We start from the raw sequence: 16,619 nt of genomic DNA, 5'->3' as shown, positions 1-16,619 counted from the left end.
CTCGATGACTGGCTACTTCGGTGCCGTACTAGAGTGCAGGTGCAGTCCCAGCTCTGCCTGGTCAGGTATACGTTTGAACATCTGGATCTCCTCCTAAACATGGAGAAGTCGACCCTAGAACTGACCCAGATGATAGAATTCATTGAGGCGGTGCTGGACTCCATTCAAGCTCGGGCCCTTCTGCTGGAATCCTGTGTCTGAGCTATCACGGACATCATTCAAGGCCTTCAGCAATTCCCGACCTTGACAGCAAGAGCGTTCATGAGTGTCCTTGGCCACATGGCTTCTTTCACATACATAACCCAGTATGCCAGGCTCCGTCTCAGGCTGTTGAAGGCATAGCTCACCTCAGCCTACCATCTAGGGCACGAATTCAGTGGTCACAGTGCTGGAACAGGTCCTTACCTCCCTTCACTGGTGGCTCGACCCCCGAATGGTGTGCGAGGAAGTTCCCTTCCACATCCCCCTGTCTTTCTTGTCCTTGGTTATGGACGCGTTAGCTATAGGGTGGAGGGCCATCTGGGGGACCTTCAGACTCAGGGCCTGTGGTCACAGAACGAGCTCTCCCTCCATATTAACATCAGGGAGCTAATAATAGAATATCAGGGTTGGAAGGGACCTCAGGAGGTCATCTAGTCCAACCCCCTGCTCAAAGCAGGACCAATCCCCAACTAAATCATCCCAGCCAGGACTATATCAAGTCTGACCTTAAAAACCTCCTAAGGAAGGAGATTCTACCACCTCCCTAGGTAATCCATTCCAGTGCTTCACCATCCTCCTAATGAAAAAGTTTTTCCTAATATCCAACCAAAACCTCCCCCACTGAAACTTGAGACCATTGCTCCTTGTTTTGTCTTCTGGTATCAATGAGAACAGTCTAGATCCATCTTCTTTGAAACCCCCCTTCAGGTAGTTGAAAGCAGCTATCAAATCCCTGCCCCCATTCTTCTCTTTGGCAGACTAAATAAGCCCTGTTCCCTTCGCCTCTCCTCATAAGTCATGTGCCCCAGCCCCCTAATAATTTTTGTCGCGCTCCACTGGACTCTTTCCATTTTTTCCACATCCTTCTTGTAGTGTGGGGCCTAAAACTGGACATAGTACTACAGATGAGTGTCAAGTATAATTCCCAATTCTGGACCTTAGCGTCCAAAATATGGGTACTAGCATGAATTCCCCTAAGCTTAATTACCAACTTAGATCTGATAGGCTGCCACCAATCAGGACTTAGAGTAGAGCACCTGATAGACTCTGGTCTCCTCCAAAAACCTTCCCTGGGGGTCCCAAGACCCAAATTCCTTGAGTCTTACAACAAAGGGAAATAAACCATTCCCTTCCCCCTCCCTTCTTCCTCCCAGCTCCTTCCCGCCCTGGGAAACTAGGAGATCGCCTGATTCAACTTCTTGAATCACCACACCGAGAGGAGTGTTACCTTCCCCCTCACCCAGAGGCCGTACAGATTCAAGCTGCGTGAATCTAACACAAAGAGAAAATTTATCCTTCCCTTCTCCCCACCAATTCCCTTGAACCTTGACTAGGAGAAAAAAATCACACAGGTCTTAAAAGCAAAACTTTAATAAAAAAAAGAAAGAAAAAAGTAAAAGGTTTATCTCTGCACTTTAGATGGTAAAAAGTTACAGGGTCTTTTAACTATAAACAATAGAAAGAAACTTTCTCCAGCAGAAACACAATTTAAGCTACTTCCAGCAAGTACACACATGCAAATGAAAAAAAAAGCAAATTAAAAGACTATGACCGCCTTTTCTTACTTCCAATTCTGAATAGATAAGAGACTGTAGCAGGGAGATTGGCAGAAACCTGGTTGCACCTCTGGTCCCGTCCAGGACCCAGAGAGAACAAAGCCAAACCCAAAACCCACAAACAAAGGCTTCCTTCCACGAGATTTGAAAGTATTTTGTCTCCTGATTGGTCCTCTGGTCAGGTGTTTGCAGGTCACTGTTTGTTAACCCTTTATAGGTGAAAGAGACATTAACTCTTAGCTATCTGTTTATGACAGTGAGGCCTCACCAATGCTGAATAGTTGGGAATGATCATGTCCCTCGATCTGCTGGCAATGCCCCTACTTATACAGCCCAAAATGCCATTAGCCTTCTTGGCAACAAGGGCACAGTGTTGACTCATATCCAGCTTCCTGTCCACTGTAACCCCTAGGTCATTTTCTTCAGAATTGCTGCCTAGCCACTCGGTTCCTAGTCTGTGGCAGTGCATGGGATTCTTCCATCCTAAATGCAGGACTCTGCACTTGTCCTTGCTGAAGCTCATCAGATTTCTTTTGGCCCAATCCTCTAATATGTCTAGGTCCCTCTGTATCCTATCCCAACTCTCCAGTGTAGCTACCACTCCTCCCAGTTTAGTGTCATCTCCAAACTTGCTGATGGTGTAATCCACACCATCCTCCAGATCATTAATGAATATATTGAACAAAACTGTCCCCAGGACCAACTCTTGGGGCACGCCTCTTGATAATGGTGGTGTGCTTGGCTTGCCAAGCCTCCCAGGCCCAACTGCAAGGGCGCTGCTTGGTGGTTCTAACGGACAACAGCACAGCCATGTTTTACATCAACAAGCAAGGGGGGATCCGTCCCTCCCCCTCTTCCAGGAAGCCATTCGACTGCGGGAGTTATGCATAGCCCACTCTATTCACCTGGGAGCTTCCTTTCTTCCAAGGATCTAGAACACACTGGCAGTTCCTTTCATTCGCATGAGTGGTCTCTCTGACCGGATGTCGTACACCCCATCTTCCAAAAGTGGGGGTTTCCCCAAGTTGACCCGTTTGCCACCCAATTAACAGAAAGTGACCAGCGTTCTGCTCCTTCCAGGGTCGCAGCCCAGGCTCCCTCACGGACGCATTCCTGCTGCCCTGGACAGGTCGCCTGCTCTGTGCTTTTCCTCCATTCCCTCTTGTGCACAAAGTCCTGCTCAAAATCCACAGGGACAGGGCAAAGGTGATTCTGATAGCTCCGGCATGGCATTGCCAGCACTGATACATCACACTGCTGGAGCTGTCAGTAGATGTACTGATCATGTTGCCTTTCCTCCCTGACCTACTCACTTAGGACCATAGTTGTGTCTGTCATCCTGACCTGCGGTCTCTCCACCTCATGGCTTGGAAGCTGAATAGCTGCACTCCACGGAGCTTCTGTGTTCAGACCAAGTAAGACAGGTCCTACTAGGCAGCAGGAAGCCCTTTGCTAGAGCCACATATCTGGCGAAGTGGAAAAGGTTTTTTTGTTGGTGTGACCAGCGCCACATACTCCCACTCCAGGTGCTGGTATCGCTCGTTTTGGAGTATCTCCTGCACCAGAAACTGCAAGACCTAGCGGCAGCCTCCGTAATTGTTCATCTCGCTGTCATCTCATTCTTCCACTCAGGTGCGTCTGGCCTCTCTCTCTTCGCCAACCCTATGGTTGGTCGCTTTCCGAAAGGCTTGGACCATCTATATCGTCAGATCCATCAGCCTATCGCTGCGAGGATCTTAACCTGGTCCTTTCGAGGCTCATGGGACCCCCGTTCGAACTGCTGGCCACGTACTCCTGTATTTCTCCTGGAAGACAGCCTTTCTGGTTGCCATTTTGTCCACGAGACACGTCTCCAAGCTGAAGGCCCTCACCTTGGAACTGCCTTATATGGTCTTCCACAGGGATAAGGTGAAACTGACTGCACCTGACCTTCCTCCCCAAGGTGGTGTCTAACTTTTATACCAGCCAGGACACTTTCCTACCTGTCTTTTACCCAAAACCTCATGCTGGTCCCCAGGAACAGTGACTGCATTCTTTCAATGTCTGCAGAGCCCTACATCAAAAGCACTAAGACAACTATTCGTAGCGGTGGCAGACTGGATGAAAGGCCTCTGGTCTCCTCTCAAATATCCTCCTCGATCATGTCCTGTGTCTACACTTGTTATGAGCTGGCTGGGTGCCAACCTCAGCTCTTACCGCACACTCCACTAGGGCCCAGGCCTTGTCAGTGGTGTTCCTGGCCCAGGTGCTGAGCTAAGGGTATGTCTACACTATGGGATTATTCTGATTTTTACATAAACCAGTTTTAAAAAACAGATTGTATAAAGTCAAGTGGATGTGGCCACACTAAGCACATTATTTCGGCGGTGTGCGTCCATGTACTGAGGCTAGCGTCGATTTCCAGAGCGTTGCACTGTGGGTAGCTATCCCGTAGCTATCCCATAGTTCCCGCAGTCTCCCCTGCCCATTGGAATTCTGGGTTGAGATCCTAATGCAAAAACAGTGTTGCGGGTGATTCTGGGTAAATATCGTCACTCAATCCTTCCTCTGTGACAGCAACGGCAGACAATCATTTTGCGCCCTTTTTCCCTGGGTTGCCCTGGCAGCTGCCATAGCATGCAGCCCGTTTAGCCTTTTGTCACTGTCACTATGTGTGTACTGAATGCTGCTGACAAACGTGGTACTGCAGTGCTACACAGCAGCATTCATTTGCCTTTGCAAGGTAGCAAGGACGGTTACCAGCTATAGCACCGTCTGCAAATGGAAATTGGCGATGAGGGTTATCAGTCCTTTTGTACCGTCTGCTGCTGTCATGGATGCTCCTGGCTGGCCTCGCTGAGGTCAGCTGGGGGCACATGAACAAAAATGGGAATGACTTCCCAGGTCATTCCCTTCTTTATGCTTTGTCTAAAAATAGTCAGTCCTGCCTAGAATATGGGGCAAGTGGACTAGAGAACCAGAGAGCACAGCCGCTCCGGGTCAGAGCCCCAGAAATCCCACAGAAATGATGAGCTGCATGCCATTCTCGGGGGTGCCCCTGCAACAACCCCACCCGTTGCTTCCCTCCTTCCCCAACCCTCCTGGGCTACCGTGGCAGTGTGCCCCCCATTTTTGTGATGAAGTAATAAAGAATGCAGGAATAAGAAACACTGACTTTTTAGTCAGATAAAATGAGGGAGAGGCAGCCTCCCACTGCTTTGATAGTCCAGGCAGTACAGATTCTTCATTAGACATGAAGGGGCGGGGGCTGATGGAGCTCAGCCCCCCATTGCTATGATGAGGAAGCTTTTGCACCGTCTGCCGGGAATGACCAGGAGTCATTCCCATTGTTGCCCAGGCGCCCCCAGCCAACCTCACCGAGGCCAGCCAGGAGCACTCATGGGATGATGAGGATGGTTTTCCACTGTTTTGTACTGTCTGCCAGCAGGAAAGGAAGGGGAGGGGGTGCTGCTGTTCAGCGCCGCAGCATTGCGTCTACCAGCAGCATGCAGTAGACATACGGTGACATTGAAAAATGGCAAGAAACGATTTTTTCCCCTTTTCTTTCACGGGGGGGGGGAAAGAGGGGGTAAATTAACGAGATATACCCTGAACCACCTGGGACAATGTTTTTGACCCTTCAGGCATTGGAAGCTCAGCCAAGAATGCAAATACTTTTCGGAGACTGCGGGGACTGTGGGATAGCTGGAGTCCTCAGTTTCTCTCCCTCCCTCCATGAACGTCCATTTGATTCTTTGGCTTTCCGTTACGCTTGTCATGCAGCGCTGTATGGAGTCCCTGCTGTGGCCTATGTCTGGAGATTTTTTCAAATGCTTTGGCATTTCGTCTTCTGGAGCGGAGCTCTGATAAAACAGATTTGTCTCCCCATAAAGCGATCAGCTCCAGTATCTCCCGTACAGTCCATGCTGATCAGCGCTCCATGCTGGGCAAACAGGAAATGAAATTCAAAAGTTCGCGGGGCTTTTCCTGTCTACCTGACCAGTGCATCCGAGTTCAGATGGCTTTCCAGAGTGGTCACAATGGTGCTCTGTGGGATACCGCCCCGAGGCCAATACAGTCGAATTGCGGCCACACTAACCCTAATCCGACATGGCAATACCGATTTCAGCGCTACTCCCCTCGTCAGGAAGGAGTACAGAAATCGGTTTTAAGAGCCCTTTAAATTGATATAAAGAGCTTCATTGTGTGGATGGGTGCAGTGTTAAATCGGTTTAACGCTGCTAAATTCGGTATAAACACGTAGTGTAGACCAGGCCTAAGAAATCTGCGGGGCACCACTTGGTCCTCGGTGCATACCTTCACCTCGCATTATTCCATCATCCAGCATGGCTTTCAGTAGAGCGGTGCTGGAATCAGTGTTCCCTAACTCCGACCCCACCGCTTAGGTAAGGCTTGAGAGTCATCTAATTGGAATTGATGAGCAATCACTCGAAGAAGAAAAAACGGTTCCTCACCTCTTATAGCTGTTGTTCTTCGAGATATGTAGTTCATATCCATTCCAAACCTGCCCCCCTTCTCCTCTGTTGGAGTAGCCAGCAAAAGAACTCAAGGGGTGCTGGGTCAGCAGGGTCATATACTGAGCACCATGGAGGGGCCACTCCAGTGGGCTCCACAGCTTACCCAACGGATGCTGCTAGGGGAAGAACTTTCTGACGGCCGTGCACACAGCACGCACATGCCTAATTGGAATGGATATGAGCAACACATCTCAAAGAACAGCAGTTACAAGAGGTGAGTAACCATTTTTTAGAGTCATTGTGGACATTTTACTGACACTGGGTACTCATAGGAAACAGTTCCTTAAGCAAGTCTCATTTATAGTTTGCCACTGTTTTGTACAATGAATGCAACCACACAGATTATGAAGTACAAAAGCATTATATTGATTTGTCTCTGAGTAAAAGAGGGTATGAGCCATGTTGCGAAGAGCCCAATTATACGAGGGAGCCATTCTCTGCCACTAGTAGATTTTATGCCTATTTTTTCAGCACACCAAAATTGTTTTGATAATACTTCACATTTATATTGTGCATTCCATCTAATGACCTCAAGGTGCTGTACAAATATTAATTTAAGTTTTCTGAAAACCCCAGAGGAGCCTGGCAGTGTTAGCCTCATTTTGCAGAAGATAAAACTGAGGCACGGAGGAACTAAAATGTCTTCTTCATAGTCACACAGGAAGTCTGTGGCATAAATTGAGAATATAAACCAATATCCTGACTCCTAGACTTGTGCCCTAAAGAAAATAACCCTCCTGTTCAAATTAACATTGACTTGACTTTCCTTTCTATCTTTCTCTGCTGGCTGCAGAAAAAAGCAGGACAAATAATGTTGAACAGTTTTTCTGGAAAAGCTTTATTTTTAAAGAAGAAAATCACTGTGCAAGAAGCTGCAAGCTCTCTTATGAGATTCAAACTTATTTTTTATTGTAAAAATCCATGAAATTGTTGGTTGTTGGGAAATTCTTTGTTCTTTTTTCTGTTCAGCTTTCATAGGGTGATAGCATGGAAAGCAGATGTTGTGGTTCCATGTAAAGTGGCTTTCATCTGGTGGGAAGTATCTTATCACATGAACTACTTCATGCTGGAAGACCAGCTTCTGCATTATTTCTTTCTGTAACAGTAATTATAGACTAAAGATGTTTTCTTAAGGAAAGTTTAAGAAAGTGCAACAGTTTACAATTAGGTTTACAAGCAACAGTTAATAACATAGCATTGTTCAGTATAATATTCAGATTATCTTCACAGAGAGTGCTTGAGAGAGATTTTGAAACTGGAACATAACTTAGGGAATTAGTTAATTTTTTTACATTTTTAAAGACACTTTGGGCTCCAGGTTCAGAAAACAGTAGAAGATAATTTATGTCAAGGAGTATGGAGAAGAATGTTATATCTACCTTCTATTCTGTTCCCACTCTCCACCCCTGAGAAACAAATGAACATATGTTTCATGTAGTTGAGGTAGTAATTGAGGCCGGCTCTTTGTCATGGCAAAAAATACAAAAGTAATTTTACTTTAAAACATAATATTTTAATTTGTTATGGAAAATTCTGAGAAGTCAATATCCCTTATTTTAAGTAACAATTATATAAAACCATTCAACATTTTTAGATAGCCTTAAACTATTAAACCATAATCCACTACAATGGATTTAGCTAAAATTGAAAATGTTATTCATGGAGGAGAAGTGCTCATTAAGGATTAAGACGATAAAGACTGATTTTCATTAAAATAAATGCTAAAAGTCACAGAGGTAAGGGCTACAGCAAACACACAGTCTTAGCTAATACTTACTAATATTTGAAGATAGTATGTTAAATTTGTGCAGAAGAAACTTGCAGCACGTCATAATGATTTGTAGATGTAGGATGCTTTCTGAGGGTTTAGGAGTGCTTCCCTATTCAGGAATTCACTTTTAATAAGTGTTAAAAGTTATAGTCAATGGGATTTCAGTTAAATATGTGCTTAAGTCGTGTTGGCACATGTTTAAAGATTTTCCTGAATTAGGAGCAAAAGTATATGCGTTTTTTAAAAGACTAGTAAGTATCAGGTTTTTCTTAGACTATTCATTTCAATATCCTTCTGTGCCGCTAACCTTCCTTTCTGGAGGTTCTTAGTATTGTGATTCTCTCACTTTCTTCTTTCCTTTTTCAGAAGAAAAGAGGTATATCACATAGGTCACGGGTCGGCAACCTTTGGGACGCGGCCCGCTAGGGTAAGCACCTTGGCAGGCTGGGCTGGTTTGTTTACCTGCTGCGTCCTCAGGTTCGGCCCATCACGGCTCCCACTGGCTGTGGTTCGTCGCTCCAGGCAAATGGGGACAGCGGAAAGCAGCGACCGCACATCCCTCAGTCCGCACCACTTCCCGCCGACATTAACATTTCTTTACTTTGGATTTTTCTTTGGCATTGTACAGATTGCAATAACAGGATTTTTCACATTTATTATTTTTATTGGTAGTTTTTACAACTTGTTCTAATTTTAGTATTCCTTGACTGAAATAATTTTGCTGGAATTCCCTAATTTTAAAGGATTATTTTCCTTTATTTATTTATTTGTGTTTCCTTTTAATCGAACTCCTTCATAATAGTTCTGCTGGATTACCCTGATGTATTTTGCAGTGAGAGTAAGTTGAACCTCTTTAGCTTTTCTATATAAAAACTATTTGGAATCTTCCTGGATGTCCTCTATAATACTTATCCCAGAACATTATACACTGCTACCTCGATATAACACCACTCAATATAACATGAATTTGGATATAATGTGATAAAGCAGTGCTTGGGGGGAGGAGTGCGCACTCCAGTGGATCAAAGCAAGTTCAGTGTAACACGGTTTCACCTATAAGGCAGTAAGATTTTTTGGCTCCCAAAGACAGCGTTATATTGAGGTAGAGGTGTAGTTTCAGTGTAAAGGTGATCTAAACAGAATATTCTTTGAGGTTTAACTAGTGGTTTTATTGTAGTAACCTTTTAATTTATAATTAAGTCATGTGATCTCCACTTCCCCATTCTTTTAGCTACTTCCAAGTTCTTGGCTAGTAATTGAAAAAAATTCCTACAATAACATTGAAATTTCTTTCCTAGGCCCCAGTTCAGCAAACACACTGTTAAACTATATTTGATTAATTTTATTCAATACATTGGTACTAGTCATTCGTGAAGTTAAGAATGAGGCTAAGGACTGGTCTAAACTACACAGTTGGGTCAATGTAAGCTACCTTATGTCAAGTTAATAATGAATGTGTCTACACTGCCAGATCCCTTCTGCAAACATAACTTGCCTGCTACGTTGACTTAATTACTCACCTCCACAAGAGGCATAGCTCTTAATTCAATGTAGTTAGGTCATCGTAGTGGCAGTGTAGACACTGCATTGCTTAAGTTGATCTAACTGGCATCCAGGAGGTGTCCCACAATGTTCTGCTCTGACTGCTTTGGTAAATGTTTTCAACTCTGCTATAGAGAGCAAACAGCCCCTTCGATGTGGAAAGCTCACCTGCCCAGCTGATTGTGATGGTTCCATGCTCCAAACGCACTCTAGCCTGGTGTGACACTCTGTACCTCAGGGAAACACCCAGCACCCCCATGTTTATCCTTGTAAAATGATTGTGTGGTATACAATGCAAAGTTTGTCATGTCAGTTGTCTTCAGAAGGCTCATGATGCACTGAGCACTATTGTTACAGCAATGTTATAGTGATGTTATAGGTTATAATTTCATGTATATAGTTATGAGGCTGAAAATGTGTCTTCATGACTTAAAATAAGGCCAGGCAAAAACTCTCCAAGAGCAGAGAGGCAATTCACACTTCATCAGGGCAGGTATGGGACAAACCCAGCCTAGCCTCACAGGAACAAAGGACACTGGCCTAGGCAGCAACAAAAGGATCTGTTGGACTCTTGAGTGAGTCACCCCTCTTCCTTTGGTCAGTTTGGGACTGCAATGAGGTAATGCTTACCTGACTCTGAAGGGGTGGGGCAAGGCCAAGAGGGGAAAAAAGAACATAACAGGGAGAGACATTTGCCACGCTCTCTCTTCCACCTCCATCTACATACGTCACCATCAAGCGACTGAAGTGCTGATCAAAGGGGAGAGCCTGGCTGAAGGGCAACCAGGCAGTCTGTGATGAGAAGCATCTAAGTTTGTAAGGGCACTGAAAGTGTTAAGATCAGCTTAGAATGTGTTTTGCTTTTATTTAATTTGACCAAATCTGCTTTGACTTATAATCACTTAAAAGCTATCTTTGTAGTTATTAAATCTGTTTGTTTATTCTGCCTGAAGCAGTGTGTTTGGTTTGAAGCCTGTCAGAGGCTCCCCTTAGGAGAACAAGTCTGGTACATATCAATTTGTTAAATTGACAAACTCATATAAGCTTGCAGCATCCAGTGGGCATAACTGGACACTGCAAGATGAAGGTCCTAGGTTTGTGTCTAGGACCAGAGGTATTGGCTGGTGTCATTTGGTTGCACAATCCAAGGAGCAGCTTACATGCCAGAGGCTGTGCATGAACAGCCCGGGAGTGGGGGTTCTCACAACAGAGCAGGGTAAGGCTGGCTCCCAGAGTCAAGGATTGGAGTGACCTAGCAGATCACTGGTCCAGATAATACACGGGGAATGTCACACCGGAGTACACAGGAAATGATGGATCTTCTTGGTCTGTGGGGAGAAGAGGCTGTGCAGGCACAGCTTCGCTCCAGTCATAGAAATGCAGACATCTATGAACAGATAGTGCGGGGCCTGGGCGAGAAGGGCTGTACCAGGGACAGACAGCAGTGCCGCATGAAAATCAAGGATTTGCAGTGAGCATACCAAAAGGCAAGGGAGGCGAACAGTCGCTCTGGTGCAGCACCACAGACATGTCGCTTTTACAAGGAACTGCATGCGATTCTCACCGGCAACCCTGCCATGACCCCCAAGAGCAGAGTGGATACCTCTGAGGAGTCAGAGTCCTGGGTCAGCACAGGCAACGCTAAGGAGGAGGTTTTGAATGAGGAAGAGGAGGAGAATGGGAGACAGGCAAACGGGATCCATTCTCCCAGAGATCTAGAAGCTGTTTGTAGTCCAGCCAGTTGCAGAACAGCATCGTGGCCAAGCGTGGTGCCGGGGAAGGAACCTCTGGTGAGTATGGTATTTTAAGTAATATTTTGGGGTCACATGTTCTTATATTCTATTTTTTATTAAAATTAACAGGGTGAGTTAAAATGGCTATCTGCTTCCCAGTGGCTGCACCAGCTAGGTAGAGAGTCTCCACAAAAATGGCTGTTGATGTACACAAGGATGGCCTGGGAATCTTCCATAGAGATCTCCAGGAAACTTTAATGGAGGTACTCTGCAATCCATTGCAGAAGGTTTCTGTGGAGGGCTGCCTTATTTCTTCCATTGTTGTAGGATACTTTCACACTACTCCAGTATTAATTCAGCTGGCATCACTGAAGTATACAGCATAGCAGCGTATGGACCTGTTCTGTACCCCGACACATGCAGCATCTGTTCCTTTGCTGTATCTGTTGCCCTCAGGAGAGTGATATCAGCTAGAGCCACCTAAGGGAGACAATGGTAGTTTTCATTGCAGCTGCTTGTACCACAAATGATGGTGTCTGTCCAAACAATAGTGCCTGTGTTCCTCCCACCCTTGTGATTTTTCCACCCCTACATCCCAATTTCCAAAACATGGTTGTAGTTTGGGTGACAGGGTAGTACTGACCTTTAGAAACTCTGAGTTTTGGGCAGTAGCTAGCAGCAGCGGCCCTGGGATGGACTGGAGAGAAGAGAAATTTTGTGGTTTGGATTCGCCACTGCAATCACCCCCCCTGGCACAGCCTCTGCCAAGGATTGTAGTTTGGGAGGGTGAATGCTGGTCCCTGATCTCCAGGCAATGCCAATGTTTTACAGGGGAAGTGGCATGGTCCCCTGCTCACCTCTGGTCCCACCACACATTGCCCACCCCATACTGATGATGATCCGGTGCCCGTGCCCCAGTACCATACTCACCATGGCTGGGACAGCAAACTGGTACAGTGAATACCTGGTGTAAATGAAAATGTTCTGACTTAAACTTGCATGAAATAAGGGAAGTGATTTTTATATAGCAACTCTGCACTAGACACTGGGTCTGTACTAACGGTTGCTTTGTTCTTTCCATAGCTTACAGCTGAAAGTGTGGACTTCAGCTTTTCCTCCATAGCAGTGGAGAGGGTCTTCCAGATAAGACAAAGGGGAAAGAGAACATGTGATGACATGTTTAATGAGATTAAAAATGCCTTTGGGACAGTGGACACTGAACAGAGGACGTGGAGAATTTCTCTCTCTGAAAAACTGGACATGGACATAGTGAGCAGAAGAGAGAGTATGGCACACAGCAGAAGATGCTGGGAATTGTGAGGGAACAAACAGCCATCAGGTTGACCTTCAGAAGAAGCACCTTCAGGCTAGACTCCCTCTGCAGCCCCTGCACAATGGCATTCCAGCACCATAATATTCTCTCCCCCTCTCCCCAAACGTTCCTGGAGGCGAGATGGGAAGCTGCAATATCCCTTCAACTCACCCCCGGAGGAGGGTCCTAAGAATAAAAGCAGCACATACAATGATGTGTGAAAAGCAAGGCCACTGTGCTTTTAAAGATAAGCTGACTGTGGTTTTCCCCTCCAATTTTATTCCACCATCTGTCCAAGGTTAAATTCTATTTGTGTTCTTTAAGTCTCAGTATGTTTCTTCAATAAAAGTCCATGTCTTGAGAATGAATTAATCTTTATTCATTTAAAAGTGGGGGGAAGGAGAAAGGAGACAGACCGGTAAACTGAGTAAATAGAGGGGATGTGCTGGAGACAAAAACTCAGCAGTAACAGCAAAGTTCACACTGAGAAGGCAAAATACAGAGAAACAGTGCATATTACTGTACATCATTACTGAAATAGGTTTTCAAAGCCTCCCTGAGATGCACTGCTCCACACTGAGCTCTTCTTATGGTCCTGGTATCTGTCTGCTCAAAATTAGCAGAAAGCCTATCCACCTTCACGCTCTACCCCTGTGGAAACTTCTCTCCCTTTGCCTCACAGATATTATAAGCACGCAACAGGCAGCTATAACAATGGAGATATTGCTTTCACTGAGGTCTAACCTAGTAAGCACACTGAACCGGTGACCCTTTAAATGGGCAAAGGCACATTCCATCCCCACTCTGCATTTTTTGAACCAATCCTTGGTGTCCGGCTTCATGAGCCATGGAAATAAGGTAGGCTGGGCCTCTCAGGATCATTATTGGCATTTCAGCATCACCAATGGTGATGGTTCATTCTGGAAAGAAAGTCCCTGCTTGCAGCTTTCTGAACAGACAGGAGTTCCTAAAGATGTGTGCGTTATGCACCTCTCCCAACCATCCCACATTGCAATGTTCTGCATGGTGACTCTTCTCATAGCTCTGGAAAACAATCATGCATTGCTGAATGGAGTCCATGCTTCTCAGGATATGGCATACGTGTGGCTATGCCAGCTTTTTGAAGAAAGGCACAAAATATTATGGGGTCTAACTGAAATCAGGGGAGAGAGAGAGAAAACTGTATCATGGGATGTTGAAGCCTTGTTCCCAGTCCCCCCCCCATGAGAATGTTTTGGTCCCATGAGGCATTGCAAGTCCATCCCAGAACCCCCTGTGGCAAATTTCATTGTGGCAATAGCTACCCACAGTGCATTGCTCTCTGCATTGATGCAAGTGCTCCTGGTGAGGACATGCTCCACTGATACAAGTTGCATGGTGTGGACACGTGCTACTGACTTAATTACTGTGGCGGCTGGATATGAATTTAACTGAAGTTAACTTCAGTTTGTGGTATAGCTATACCCTAAGTATTTCTAATATTTAGGCTTTATTCCGTAAGCAGCATTATTAGTGTACACCAGTGCCCTGTCTACACTGTAAAGACTTCATTTAATATCAGTGGGAACTTATAGGTAATCTCATTGAAATTTAATGTTTTAAACCTGGCATAATCTGGATTCAGGCCAGGATATGGAAGTGAAAATGACTTAGTGATACTGATGGATAATATCCTCCTATTAATGGATGGAGAATTGATAACCATTATCTTTCTCCTGGACTTCTCTGCATTTGAGACAGTTGATCATGAGATGCGGCTGTATCACCTGAGAAAGTGGTGGGTGTTCAAAAAAATGTGCTAAAATCGTTTGATTTGAGTCCTTCCTAAAGGGATGCTGGTGGGCATCTTGAAGAGTTCACAGCTGTGGGGAAGTTTACTTTGGTTGAGGTACACACCCATAACTGGTTAATTCAATCTATAGTTTTGAACCTGTATAGAAAGATGTTTTGATTGTCAAAAAATTACACTTTTGGTGAATACTCTATAAAATTAAAGGAACAATATATGCAATAAATAAACTCTAGAATTCACACAAAGTTCTTTCCATTCTCACACTAGACTCCATAAGGTCTACTTAGATCTTTTCATGCAAATCTATTTTACTGGGGAAGTGCTTAGATACTGTGGTGATATTAATCCCTGAAATAGATATCAAGAATTCTGCAATAAAATGTTGTCTAAATCAAACTTATTTTCTTCATAGTTTGCTATTCAACAATGAAAGTTAGAATAAATACTATTACTCTTTTTTATAAACTGGACTCAAAATGGCAACTCTTGTAACTAGGAATTCGGTTAATCAGATTTGTCTTTCTTGCTTATAGACAAACATATAGGCTAAAATATAAAGAAAGAATCAATACTCACTAAAGTCCTAGCTCCTGTCTTTTCAAACTTAAAAGAACACTTTAGATTTAGTATCTGAAAATTCTTCTTCTTCATAAAGATGAAATTCTCTACTTTAATTCCAAGAAGCAGATCCTCATCTGTTGAATATTGTCACAACTCCACTGACTTCAAGACATTGTGTTAATGACAGTTGATACTAGCTGAGAATCTACATCCAGATCTCTAACCGTGATTGCAAGTCAACTCATACTTCTAACCAAAATCATGTTCAAAACAAGTAATTTCTAGAAAGGGAATGAAGATTTCTTACTGACTTGTTTACAGGTTTGAGTAATTTTATGCATGTATTCGCTCATGTCTAAAGTACTAAGACCTACTTCTTTACTTTGAAGCAGTTCTTGAGAGAGAGAGAAGCATTTGCAGTACTGATACAGTGGCTCTCAACACATAAAATTAACTTATACATATAACAGATTGTATTCTGCTAATATTGGTTACAGAGGTCTAATAATTGGAGATATACTTATCTCCTAGAACTGGAAGGGACCTTGAAAGGTCATTGAATCCAGCCCCCTGCCTTCACTAGCAGACCAAGTACTGATTTTTGCCCTAGACCCCTAAGTGGCCCCCTCAAGGATTGAACTCACAATTGTGGGTTTAGAAAGCCAATGGTCAAACCACTGAGCTATCCCTCCCTTCCAAATGCTGACACAAACGCTATTACTTTCTGCTGTACAATGGCAGTAATCCTAGAAATCTCATATTAGACTTTGACTTTCTTGGTGCCAATCTAGTTACAATACCTATTCATAGATTCATAGATTGTAGGACTGGAAGGGACCTCGAGAGGTCATTGAGTCCAGTTCCCTGCCCTCATGGCAGGACCAAATACTGTCTAGACCATCCCCGATAGACATTTATCTAACGTACTCTTTAAATATCTCCAGAGATGGAGATTCTGCAACCTCCCTAGGCTGTTTGTTCGAGTGTTTAACCACCCTGACAGTTAGAAACTTTTTCCTAATGTCTAACCTAAACTTCTCTTGCAGCAGTTTAAGCCCATTTCTTCTTGTTCTATCCTTAGAGGCTAAGATGAACAGATTTTCTCCCTTCTCCTTATTACACCATTTTAGATACCTGAAAACTGCTATCATGTCCCCTCTCAAGTCTTCTCTTTTCCAAACTAAACAAACCCAATTCTCTCAGCCTTCCTTCATAGGTCATGTTCTCTAGACCTTTAATCATTCTTGTAGCTCCTCTCTGGATCCTTTCCAATTTCTCTACATCTTTCTTGAAATGCGGTACAGTTGAGGCCTAACCAGCGCCGAGTAGAGTGGAAGAATGACTTCTTGTGTCTTGCTCACAGCACACCTGTTAATGCATCCCAGAATCATGTTTGCTTTTTTTGGAACAGCATCACACTGTTGACTCATATTTAGTTTGTGGTCCACTATCAGGGGCGGCTGCAGGCCCCAGTACGCCAAGCGCGTGCTTGGTGGGGCGGCATGGCGCGGCAGGTGCTCTGCCGGTTGCCGGGAGGGTGTCAGGCAGCCAGCCTTTGGCGGCATGCCTGCGGAGGGTCTGCTGGTCCCGCGGCTTCGATGGAGCTGCGGGACCAGCAGACCCTCCGCTTGCAC

At 44.6% G+C, this 16,619-nt stretch overlaps 1 protein-coding gene across 5 annotated transcripts in view; it reads left to right on the top strand.

Moving 5' to 3' along the window:
* The window catches only part of TUSC3 (tumor suppressor candidate 3), a 498,607-nt gene that overhangs the window by 82,424 nt on the left and 399,564 nt on the right, over positions 1-16,619 (top strand). The window contains exons 1-2 of one of the 5 annotated variants that reach the window (XM_050947919.1): positions 7,294-7,378; positions 8,412-8,472. The exons of the other annotated variants lie outside the window; for them this stretch is intronic. The gene's annotated coding sequence lies outside the window, so the exon portion shown is untranslated. Of the gene's footprint in view, positions 1-7,293; positions 7,379-8,411; positions 8,473-16,619 lie in introns of those variants that run through there. 5 annotated transcript variants of the gene reach the window in all.

Source organism: Gopherus flavomarginatus, chromosome 3 (assembly GCF_025201925.1).
Source record: "Gopherus flavomarginatus isolate rGopFla2 chromosome 3, rGopFla2.mat.asm, whole genome shotgun sequence".
In the NCBI taxonomy this organism is placed as follows: domain Eukaryota; kingdom Metazoa; phylum Chordata; order Testudines; family Testudinidae; genus Gopherus; species Gopherus flavomarginatus.
Note: the sequence above shows the minus strand (reverse complement) of the source record. Positions and strands in the feature narration are given on the sequence as shown.